We start from the raw sequence: 13,044 nt of genomic DNA on the forward strand, positions 1-13,044 counted from the left end.
TGATACGATTGGACCATGCTTGTCCCTGATTGGTTAATCCACCTGTCAATCACTCCCATCTGAACTCAGGGAGACTCACCAGTGACCAGACTCACACTTTAGTCAAGTATTAAAGTAAGAAGTGTAGACAAGCACAATGTAATATGGTGGAGGGTCTGTCACTTGCTTGTCTCCATGGAGATGTTACTGCTTTGCCTGACAACCACCCACCAGGCCACATTACAGGTCTGATCTATGAAGAGGCGAGCTTGCTTACACTAAGAATGCATGTTTTTTAGTTATTTTTGAACAATAAAAGCACAATAAAAACAGAATAAATGCAAAATATTGGATAAGACCTGACATAGACTGAAGAGGTGCTGTAAAGAGCTGATAACAGTGAAGCACGTGTGAGTGAGATGGGACCACACGTTTGGAAAGAAGAAGAAGAAGAAGAGAGAATCACTTCCTGTTCAGCTTCATGCATTATTCAAGAGGCAGAGCAGTACTGGCACTTGATTCTGACGATGATTACTTATAGAAGCACAAGAAATATTTGCAGAACAATCTCACAAAACTAATCACAACAAGACAAAAGGATCCTACATCTTGGATAATGAGTGACGTGATTTGCATTTGAATTAAAACGCCCAATCACAATTCTGTAAGTGTTTCTCACAAGTAAAACAAATCAAACATATGAATAAATAATGAAACATGCAAAAATAGGAAAGTATTATATTTGACTAAATTTAGTGAGAGCTCTATGCAGTACAGTGGTATGGTAAATAGTTAAAGGTGCACTATGTTACCTGCCGGGCTCTTAGCAACGCTGTCTGTCAATCAAACCTGTTGCTAACATCAGCAGGAGAGACCTCACGGAAAGAAGGTGTCTGATTTGTCTGTTATTAATGTTCATAGACTAGCAGGTATAAACTAAAAGGTTCGCTATGTAAGTTTATATATACAGTCTGTGATCTACATGGAGACCAGCAGGTTTCATCATCTGCCAAAGTCATTGATCAGATCTGCGGATAGGCAAGGTCTTTCACTTATGATATTTCAACAGGGAGATATAGATCAGAAACCTGAGTCTTCTGTGCAGTCTCATATTGAACCATGACACCCCTCTGGGATAGATCTTTCACACAGCTCTAATCCAACAACTTTGTGGATAAAAGTGTCTGTCCCTGGTAGTTGCTTCCTTATGGTTCTCATCCAGGCTTTTATAATTTACTGTCAGACGTAAAAACACAGGGCCTCTAACAGAGAAGCTCACAGATATCCATTACCCTTTTTCCCTTTGTTAGAGCAAATGTATTTTTGCCCCCATGGGTATAATGCAGTGATGGGACTTTCAGCTCTTTTATGGGATCTGAACCTTTCGGATCCATTTGTTTCAAAGAGCCGTTCAAAACACTGTCTCTTTTATTATTTATTTAACCAATGTGACAGCTCATTTTAACAACAAACTGATCGCAGAGGAAAGACCAAGCTAAGATTTGCTTAAAATGGTTCAAACTGAGAGTGGGAGTGAATTTACTCGCTGGAATCTAAATAAAACTTTAAACTATGATAATAATTTGTGTAATCCCTCCAGGTCTGATCCATAGTAAAAGCCAAAGTTAAATCTGTCAACTGGACAAAAGGTGGTAGGAGTTTGTGTCCAGTTGGCAGATTTAACTTTGACTTTTACAATAATTATATTATTAATACTGTTATTAAGATTACAAATATGTGTTTTTCTGCACAAATCTCACACTCATGTCGCTGCTTTGCTTCTGAGCTGATGCTTGTGTTGGTTCAACCATAGACTGTATATATAAATGGACAACACTAATCTGCTGACTGCCACGTCACAAATGCATAGGCGCACTTCTGGCTCCATTGACTCTGGCTCTAATTCAATTTCTATTGAAAAGCTCTCGCCCCTCTCCCTGTAACTGCTACTGTCAGGCTCATCATTTTGGCCTTAAAATGTATTAAACTGCATTAACCCAGTGATTTTAGTTTGAAATATTTTCCTTAAATCAAAATATGAATATTAATAAACAAACCATGCACCTTCTTTCCACAAGGTCGCTCCCACTAGCATTAGCAACAGGTTTGAATGACAGCATTGCTCAGCGCCCTCTCCCTGCTAAACCAGTGATGTGGTTCAGCAGGAGTAGGAGCGTTATCCTCAACAGCCTTGCTCCTGATTGGCTCTTTGGTTGCTATGATACTTGTGGTTGGAATTCCTAGTATGGAACTCTGCTCCAAATTGGCCCCTATAACTGCTCTAGCCTCGATGAGCTTCATTTGACTGGAGCTGAATGATGTAAGTGACGTCACACTCACTTAGTCCACAGCCACATGAACCATCTCACACTCTGAGGACTTCAGGGACCGACCTCCTGCTGGTGCCCAGAGTCAGGACTAAACATGAGGAATCAGCGTTTCAGTTTTATGCAGCTAAAACTTGGAACAGTCTTCCTGAAGATGTGAGACAGGCCTCTACTTTGACAATATTTAAATCCAGGCTCAAAACGGTTCTGTTTAGCTGTGCATATGACTGAAAGGGTTTTATTCTGCACTCTTCTCTTTTAATGGTAATTTTATGATGACAAAAGAAACATGGACTGATGGACTTTTATTAGACATAGTAAAGTGACAGGAAAGTATTTGAGAAGTGACAGGAAATTTTTTTTGTAAAGTAATGGGAAAGTTCTTAAACTGAGCAAGACAGTGTTTAAAGAGTGAGAGAGAGCGTTTTTAAAGGGGCAAACGAGTGGGTGAGAGTTGCAGATTGGGTGATTATTTATGTTTTGATTTATGTGATTTTAATGTCTTTCTTATTCTGTAAAGCACTTTGAATTACCTTGTGTACGAATTGTGCTATACAAGTAAACTTCTTTATACAGTTTATGACTCAGAGTTAATCAGTATAAAAATGCATACAAATTAGAAAAAAAAGAGATTAGGTTCTTTTAATAAATGAGAAAAGAGCCGACTCGTTGATTAACATCACATGACATGACTCCATAGGACTGCAGGCACAAACGACCACACACACTCACCCACACACACACCCACACACACTCACCCACACACACACCCACACACACTCACCCACACACACCCTTTAGTCAGTCTGGTTTGCCTGTCTGATAAAATCATCTATACATTTTAGTTTTTCAAATAAAGTTTTGACCCTTTCCAGACAATATTAACTTGTCAGTGCGCACACAGATCGAGACCTGTCACAGTAACAACATCTGAAGTGCCATATGTTGATGGAGTAAATACAGACGCTGAAAGATAATACTGAAACTCATTTATACTGCTGACACAAAAACCAAAAAGCAGATTTAAACACAAAAAACTATTCTAAGTCTTTAAAAAAAAAAAAAAAAATCTGAAATAAACACTTTCTTAGTTTGTATCTGTAATGACTCATACAAGTTATTCATTCAAATGTTTACGTCTCAAATATTATCATATAACCACAAAATAACCAAACCAAAAATTAACCAGCAGTGCAATGAAAAAGTACAAGTAAGTGGATATTGTCTTTGTACAGTACACCCACGTAAAGAGTCCTTCGTGATCATGGTCTCGAGTGCTAAATATGCCACAAACTGTGCCCCCCTCACTGATAGCAGCAGGAGTGCCGTGTGCACAGTGCCTCTGCTCCGCCCCCTTCCCTCCGAGCGTCACAACGGACCCAAACATGTCGCCCTCTTCCCACCGTCCAGCTGACAGCCCACTGCACAGCCGTCACCGTGGCGATGACGTTAACGCTACTCGCCCCTGTCAATAATCAGGGGACATTTAAACGCCTTTGCATATGGAGCTGGCCCGTCTCCAGCGCTCACCCTCTGCCCCTCTGCCATTCAGAGCGCTATAAATATTTTACTACTTCCTTCAGATTTGAAGTGATCTACTCTTACTATAATGATTGTACATATTTAAGACACACAAGTAGCACTGCCAGGCCAAGTTACAGTTCAGATCTGTGGAGAGGTGAGCCCCCACACTTTAAGAACATATGTTTTTCAAGATATTTGTGTGAAATACTCAGTTTGTTGGTAAAAGAGCTAACAACGAAGCTCACATACATACAATCGCTGTATATTTAAGCTCTATTATGTAACTTCTTCATTAAACACTAGCTTTATTTTGCCCCTCATGAGTATTATATTGTTATAATTATTCACCCTGATGAGTTTTCAAGTGCTGATGACAAATTTCAGAGACCAGAGCAGACGTTTGCCATCACGGTAATGCAAACTTTTATGTGAAGCACTTTGGTCAGCTGAAGTTGTTTTAAGTGTGCCATGTAAGTGAACTTGAATTGAACTGATTTGAACTAACAACAACTAGCATGCAAACACACACTTGCTGATTAGCTGACATTAACAGACTTCATAATTCAAGAGCTGCTCATATAATATACCTGTACTGGTGTAATACACATTTTGCTCAAATATATGGGGCAAATCAGGTGCAGAGTCTTTTCTGATTTCTAAATGAGTCTAGCACCTCTGCCTCTCTCCTCTTTTGTGTCATCAATCACTTTTTTACTTCCATTTTTCAGAATCTTTTTTCTCATTTTGGGAAAAAAAATACAACAACACGAGTGGGACCTCCATAGACTCCATATTTTACCATGACATTGTTAAACTGCAAAAAACTGTGAGAAAGCCCAGAGCTGAACATAGACTGTATAAAGAAGTGGACTGAGTGAGTGTGACGTCACCCACAGCGTCCACTTCCATATTTGGAATTCCGACCACGAGCATCATAGCAACCAAAGAGCCAGTCTGGAGTGAGGCTGTTGAAGGTAACGCTCCTTTACCCTTTACCACATCGCTGGTTTAGCAGGGAGCGGGGGCTTAGCAATGCTATCAATCAAACCTGTTGTTAACGGTAGTGGGAGCAACCACTGGGAAAGAAGGCGCCTGATTTGCCTGTTTTATCTTGATTTACGGACACAGTAGTGAAAATAAAAATACCAGAATCATGTAGAGTGGGTTCATATTAAAATTCTAAGACCAAAATGACGAGTCTGACAGCAGCAGTTACAGAGAGAGGGGAGAGAGTTTTTCAATAGGAAGCGAATTGGAGCCAGAGTCAGAGCTGGGAGCGCGCCCATGCAGTGCTTTTGTCATTAGTGCATGGGGCCGCTGTTATTCTGCGGTATGGAGAGGACCACCGCAGTGAAGCTGTTTGAATAAGAACTAATGAGCCAAAAACCAACAGACTCTGAAGATGTGGAGCTATTTTATGTAAACAAAGCGTCAGCTATAACTGCTCTGTGGTTTAGGCTAATGGTTGAGGGTTTGATTCCTGCTGCTTGCATTAGCATATTGCTGTTGTGTCCTTGGGCGAGAGTTTTTACCCAACTTATCATCAAGTGAGCTGACTGAATAAACAGCGGACCAGTGAGTCTATCTATATTTGTGGACGACATGTTTTACACATATACAGGGCTTTAAAGGGGCACTATGTAACTTTTTCGGGTGGAGAATGTGGTGTCATCTGGTTGCCAACATGGAGATGTAATTGCTTTTCCTGGAATATTCCACAATATTAAACTTATATTATCTCTATGGACGCAATCAAACGACGCCAGTCAGATCGAGTCAGTACGGGTCAGATCTATGGAGAGGCAAGCCCACTCACAGTAAGAATACAGCTTTTCCAAGGCATTTTTTAAACAACAATAAAAAACACATGTAATGGAATAAATGCAAGATATATTTGGTGCCACACTGTGGAACATTTCAGGCAGGTACAGCGAAAGTTACATAGTGTGCGTTTATTTTTCAGACCATGATTTCAAAACTGATGACATATAGAGACATTTCACCTCTACTTTTTTGTCTAATTGCTAAAAGATGAAAAGTGAGGACCTGAGTTTGTTTAGGATTAAGCAAGTTCTAGTTTATATAATCACATCTACTGTATATAACTGTAATTGTGAAGGAAGAGATTGCAGAACAGGAAGAGAGTTGGAAGAAGTTTATCTCATGAGATGAAAGTTACAGACAGCAGACATATGCGTGTGTGTGTGGGGGGGGGGGGGGGGGGTGTGCGTGTGTGTGTGTGAGAGAGAGAGAGAGTTTACAAAGGAGCCATCCAATACTTATACCCCAAAAAACTATCACTATCAATAGAAGGACTTAAACTATATTTACATACTGTCTGTACAAGGTCATAAATGGATACACCGTTAACTGTTTACATGAAGGTAGAACATGTCACTAAAAAGATGCTTGCAGTCACTGAAAAGATGTATTACAACACCTCTTGTCAATCAAAAAATCAATACCAGTATCATGTAGCAGACGTAGCAGGTTCCAGTGTAGACGCATTCTTACTGAGAAACAAGTACACCTCAGTGTTGTACCACACAGTATTCAACACAAGGTTTAAGAATACAGTAGTAAAACAAAAAAAATCAATAACTCATGGATTATTTGTTTTGTATCCCTCCTCTGTACCATATATTCACTCTTTCTTCTTCAAACCATCTCCATATGGGAACTCAATACATCAAACGTGAGCTGTCATTTCTAATCTTATCGAATATCTCCATGACAACACAAAAATATTTCCAGCTATGCCTCCATTTCACACCATAAACTGTACCAACAAAAGCGTAACATAAAAAGACCCCAAAACAGAAACAATGCTAGCTCTTTGCCCTATATAGACTTGTCCCGGTGTAAACGCTTCGTAGCTAGAGTCTGATCCGCCTATTTCGCCTCCCTAACCCTCAAATCCAGTTCGTTTGACACTAAATCACACATCACACTCTGGTCTTCAGCTGTGTCAGAAACAATGATGTCGCCCTCTGCGTGTAATCCTCCCATGATGCACTGCTCTTCCATTTATCGCTCAGACCCTGCGACAAATTGAACAAACCACAAACTGTGAAAGAAGCCTTTGTGTCCCACGCTAGCCTCAAACGGTCACGTCTTTGCAGTCACAGCTAAACGTCATCAAATTCGCTAGAAAAACTATTTGCGAAAAATGCTTAGACGCCAAATGGTACACGGTATTGGTTATGTTCAGATTATAGATTGCGGCGATGTCTTTCTCTCTCTCTTGTCCTTTCAACTGACAACAATCACGTCTTCGAGTTGAGTAATGGCACCACTTTCTGAAGCTATTGTCAAAAAATAATTTCACTTTGTTTATTTACACTGACAGGGAAGACGTTGAACTTTGTGCCAGTTTTCTTTCATGTGTATAGGCCCAGGAATTACTAGGTTCGTTCCGATACGATACTGGTGTCGGCAAAAGCTCCGGTGTCAAACATTTTTTAGGTATCAATATCGGTGAGTACTCAGACCAAATCGTCGATCCAATACCACTTTGTATTTCCAGAGTGAGGACCCGTAGATGCAAGTACCACCGCTGTTGACGTCTGTGGCTAATGCTAACGCTAATCAAATGCGAGCAGGAACGACCTCGTGGAAAGAAGGCGCCTGATTTGTCTGTTATTAATGTTCATATCTTGAGTTACAAACACAATAGCAAAATTAAAATACGAGGATCACGTCGCGCGGTCTTATACGAACAGTTTAAGTCGATAGAGCCTGAAGTGAGCCCATGATCACTTCCCATTTGGAACGTGGCGGCTAGCAGGTTAGCTATGTCCACGAGTCACTATTAATTAATTAAACATGAGAGAAATGTGAGAAAATGTTAACGCCTGTCTGAAAAAAGTGTATAAAGTGTGTGGTGAGGGGTTTTACAGCTGCAAAACATATAGAATAACTGTAAAAAATAAAGCTGATACTTCGCAGATTTCGCCTATTGTGAGTTATTTTTAGAGCGTGACCAACGTGATAAATGGGTGATCATTGTATACAGTCTATAATTACACAGTGTAAGTGAGAAAGAAGAACATGCAACACACAGAATTCACCTAAAAAAGACTAATCATAGAAACAGGTCCATTGACTTTCCACTGATCTGAAGGTTGGTGGTTTGAATCCTACTCTTGACATAAACAACATTGGTTGAGCCAGAAGAGCCAGATTTTCATTTACATGTTTATATTACTGGTAAAATGGCTAAGTTATGTTTTTAAACCCTAAATGTCTAATGAGGAGTCTTTTGTTTTTTAAAATAATTGCATATGTGTACAGCGCAGTGGGCGTAGATAGGGGGTAGGTGAAAACAGACATTTTCCGAGCACTCAAGCCTCAAATGCAGAACAGTACAATGCACGAATCAACTGAAATACAAATCCGAGTTAGTGATGAGAGAAAGAGTATTTGTATATCTGAAATTGAGTGATTGTGTGCATATATGAATAAACTGGCATGGTTGTGTGTGTGTGTGAACTGAATGATTTTAGAAATGTATTTGAGGGGCGAGATGTGTTGTATTTAGATGTTTGTACCATATTTTTACAGGTTTTTCATCCGCCTACAACAGCTATTACTCTTATTTAACTGAGCCTGTCCAGGGACTACAGGTGGAAATCGGTATTCTTGCTGTAACTTTCCTGTTTTTTTCAGGTCAGTGTATTGTTGTGCACTGTCTCTGTCCAAAATAAAAGCATAACACACCACACCAACACTGTGATAACACCTAAAAGCTCATAAAAATCGATTTCACTAAATACCTCCCCTTTAATGGTCACCTAAAGCCAAAAAATAGACACCATCCTTCTGAGCGCTACACATAAAAGCTCAAGACTTAAGAACACAGGGAAATACTGTCCACACATGCCTCAGTAAACTTAACAACTTACATCGGCCATTTTGAATCTAAGTGTGTCCTCTGCAGGCTTCCACACACAGAAGGGGAGGAGAGAGGAGGGAGGAGGGAGGAGGGTGGAGATACACGGGCCATTTATTCCACTGCAGAGCCTGCCCTCGGTGATTACCATACTGCAGGCCTCAGCTGGAGGTCCCTCTCTGGGTTTTATACAGGCAAACAGCGGACATCTTGTATTGTCTTGGGCTGATATTGGAGCGTTTCATCATTTAGCAGCAGTTCTCAATATGTGGTATGAGGGCGGCTAATGGCTAACTCTGCTCCGGGCTGCAAAACGAAGTAGAGATGTATTTAACTGTGTGGGCTCCAAGAGGAAAACAACACGTACAGAGGTGCACCGATCCAGCTTTTTCAGTTTTGATACTGATTTTGATACTGTAGCTTTAAGTACCTGTCGGATCAACCAATACCAGAGCAGAGACTGAAAACAGCATTTATTTCCTTTAAACAAACATAAAATAAGACAAAACTGGTACAAATGTGTTAGTAACTATTCGTTATCTCTTGAGTAACGACAGAACAACTTTGTATAAATAAAAGTTCAAACATTATGAGACTTTCTGGGCCGACTACGACCACTGCAGTCTAATTACATTGATTTATATCCAACCAGGTTATTAATACAAACATTTTAAGACCAAAACGACGGGGCTTACAGCAGTTACAGAGAGAGGGGTCACAGTTTTTCAATATAAAGTGAATTGGAGCTAGAGTTGATGGAGCCGGAAGTGTGCCCATGATCACTTCCTGTTTGGAACACAGTGGCTAGCGTGTTAGATATGTCCATTTATATATACAGTGTATGTACAGAACATATATCCCATCAAACTGCTACAGGACACTGGAACATGGTAGGCAAGAGGTGGCCAAACTTTTCACCAAGGGCCACATACTGAAACATGTTTGAAGTGGAGGGCCACAGACATGTTGATACAGGGAGTCAATTGGTCCATTTAACACAGCTTTGACAAAGCCATTGTACCTTCAATAAGACTCGGTAGATTATTTTTAGGTCAGTGTCACAATGCAATGTGATGTTCTTCAGGTTATAGAGGTAGAATCTCTTCAGTTTGTAGAAAAAAATACTTCCTGATCAATTGGACCAGATTAGGAGGAGACATGAGGGCCAGAAAATTGCTCTGAGGCTCCTGGCATTGGCATTTGGCTCCTGGGCTGTAGTTTGGACAGCCCTGTGGTAGGCAACTTGTATCTGTCACTGTAAGAGTTGCAGTTGCACCCGCAAGCAGCAATGAAGGGTCCTTAACCAATAACAGTTAAACCACTCCAATAAATTTGCCATTTTGTCATGAACACTATGTCATATCTGAATCATGTGACTACACAGATTCAGTTTAAAATACAATGCGTAGACCTACATTGTGGCCATTTGAGTTTCATGAGTTTTATATAGTTAATTTAGATTTGTGAAGAAAATGTGTGGGAATAGGTCATATTAAGTTGTATGGTACATTTAAATAATAACTTTGGAATAAGTAATGTAAGTAATCTCTATCATATTTCAAAAATGTGATTAATCTGATCACATTTTCATTGATTGACAGCTCTAGTTTGGACCTAATTGTGAACTGGTTTAGTCCCTGGGGATTTCTGTGGACAAACGCTCCAACAACTGAGCTACTACCACTTACTGTTACTTCCAAAACATAAATACAAATCAAATAGTTCAGTTTTAGTGTTTAAGCCTTTTTTTAGTCCATGTTCAGCCATGTTCTTTATAATTAATTCCACCGGATGCTTTGAAATCCTGAGACGTTGCACAGGCCTGATCATCGCTGATAATGCAGAGTGCGCAGAGGAGTAGCCATAATTGAACCATATTTCCCTGTTTATTTGTCTGATGAACACATCTCTTAAGTGATTACCCTCCTCTCCACAGAGTCGTAGGGAGCAGTGTAGTTCAAACCCATCCAATTACATTATTATTGTGTATTAAGAGCCTCTAGATGAGCCCTCATTCAGTATGTGAGTTATGTGATCATGTTTACCTAAATTACGTGACGCCTTTAAGGAGAATTAACAGCAATTAACCCTCGATAACAAAGATCCACAGATAAAAATACACAAATTAATATGGACGGAAGCTGCGGTGTTTACATAATGATTCCCACTCATTTAAATGCAAAGTGAAGGCAAACAGTCACTGCACATTACATCATATTTAAATCATTTTAACCATTTTTATAGCCTTTAAAAGGTGAAAAAAAATGAAAAAACAGCTCATTTTAAACAGTTTACAGTGGTCCAAAGTTATTCCTCATTTAACTTATGCATTCTGAACATCCTAATGAATCACCACGATGAGTTTATAAGTGCTACTCTCAGAGACCAATCAAAATCTCACAACTGCAACTAACAAAACTCAGTTACATATTTTTCCCGAACGGTTTCCTTGTATCTGTTCTCTATGTACCAGAGCGGAGTTTCACGATAATGCTACCAATTACTAGCATGCTAACAACACAGTTCCTGGTTCTGGGATAATAAAACGCTTTACGGTTAGATTCAAACAGCGCACAGCAGACTTATTCTGACCGTAAGAGCTGGTTTTAGAATATCTGAGGGGGTTTATTTGAAAAAAATCTCATATGGTAAATGGTAAACGGTCACATTTTTATATCGCGCTTTTCCACCTTCAAGGCACTCACAGCGTTTTACATCAAGGAATCACTCACCCATTCACACACACTAATATACGCAGACTCTGGGGGCGAGAGGGGTTAAGTGTCTTGCCCAGTGGAAAAAACACTCTACCACGAGCACAAACATTCACATCATTGGACCATCCACCCTGTATTTATGAAAAACACATGAACGCAGAGAGTGGAGACAAGTGAGTGAGTGTACTGCCCAAGGACACAACAGCCGGTAGCAGGGACTGAAACCACCACTGTGAGGTTAGTTGAGGAACAAGTCAGTGTCAGTGATCTCAGTTTACCACTAGGAATAAAAAAAATTAACCGTTTTCTAGTAAATTAATCTAAAAACTTGAAATTCCACATCCAAACTTAAAGGTCTTATATCACACTAAACTGACTCTTGTGAGATTTAAATCATGTTATAATGTTGTTACTTCCTCAAAAACACATCTGGAGTTGAGTTTTGTTTCATTTACACATGTCTGCGTAAAGCTCAAAATGCTCTGTTCCAACTTGTGATGTCATGAAGTGGTAGTTTTCAAGTTAACAGTTACCTTTTATCTTTAGTTCAGTAGAGATTGGCAATTCCAGGTGTGAAATGATCCAAATGATTCTAGTGAAGGTGTATGGAGTTTAAAAACACAGTGAAGCACTTCCTGTATTACCACATGATGACATCACAAGGTGGAACAGAGTGTTTTCTATTTAAGAACTCAGCCTAAATATACGGGGTTTGTGTGTTAAATATGTGTGAATGAAACAAACCACAACTCCAAGTCTGTTTGTGATGAGGAAACAACACTGTAACAGAGATCAGAGAATAAATATCATAAAATAGGTCCTTGAAATTAATATATTTCTCTACAAGGACAAAACAACTTCACTCTCATTAATCACATCCAAAACAACTTCTGGCCAAGTGGCAGAACCGCTCCTGCCTGTGTCACCATGCATCCCTTCATCCCTTTTTAATTGAAAGAAAATTGTCTCCATCTTAATAATTTTCACCAGACTTTTTTGAACTTTAGCCAAACGCTCTAACCTCCATAAGTTTCCCAAGGTCCTGCTCCTCTCCGCAGACTAACTTTAAAACAGATTATATCACCGCGGGGGTCATTTTGAAACGCGTACATTCATAAAATACCCTCGTCTGACGGATGCACTGGAGTAAATCTGAGAGCGCGATGGTTTTTACATTTCCAAGGTCTTGCTCTGTTGTACTGGGTTAAAAATAGCTCTGTAGATGGATGGCACTGACCCTCCAGCCAAAAGAGACACAACATTTGAACTGCAATAGACTCTTGGGCTGCGTCCAAACACTCAACGTCGCTTTACTGGGTTGTTTGGCAAAGGTGGGACAGCCAAAATGTGAGTGTATTGTCATGTCAACTTACTTATTTATCAGTAGAACTCTGCATAAAAACTGCTTATTCTGTAGTTTAGATTTGTACAAACATGTTCTGAAATGTCCCTGTGTGTCAGATGCCCTTCCTGTGTATCTATGGGGTTTATTCTGCATAAAAACTGTTCACCCTGTAGTTTAGATCTGTACAAACACATTTCAATCTTTTTTTTTTTTTTTTTTTTTTTTTTTTTTTTTGGATCTGTTTAAAAATGAACTTTTTAA

General features: G+C 39.6%; 1 protein-coding gene across 1 annotated transcript in view; it reads right to left on the minus strand.

The window, feature by feature from the left end:
- Positions 1-13,044, minus strand: part of grin2da (glutamate receptor, ionotropic, N-methyl D-aspartate 2D, a) — a 231,559-nt gene that overhangs the window by 197,110 nt on the left and 21,405 nt on the right. The window lies entirely within an intron of this gene.

Source organism: Periophthalmus magnuspinnatus, chromosome 11 (genome assembly GCF_009829125.3).
Source record: "Periophthalmus magnuspinnatus isolate fPerMag1 chromosome 11, fPerMag1.2.pri, whole genome shotgun sequence".
NCBI lineage: Eukaryota > Metazoa > Chordata > Actinopteri > Gobiiformes > Gobiidae > Periophthalmus > Periophthalmus magnuspinnatus.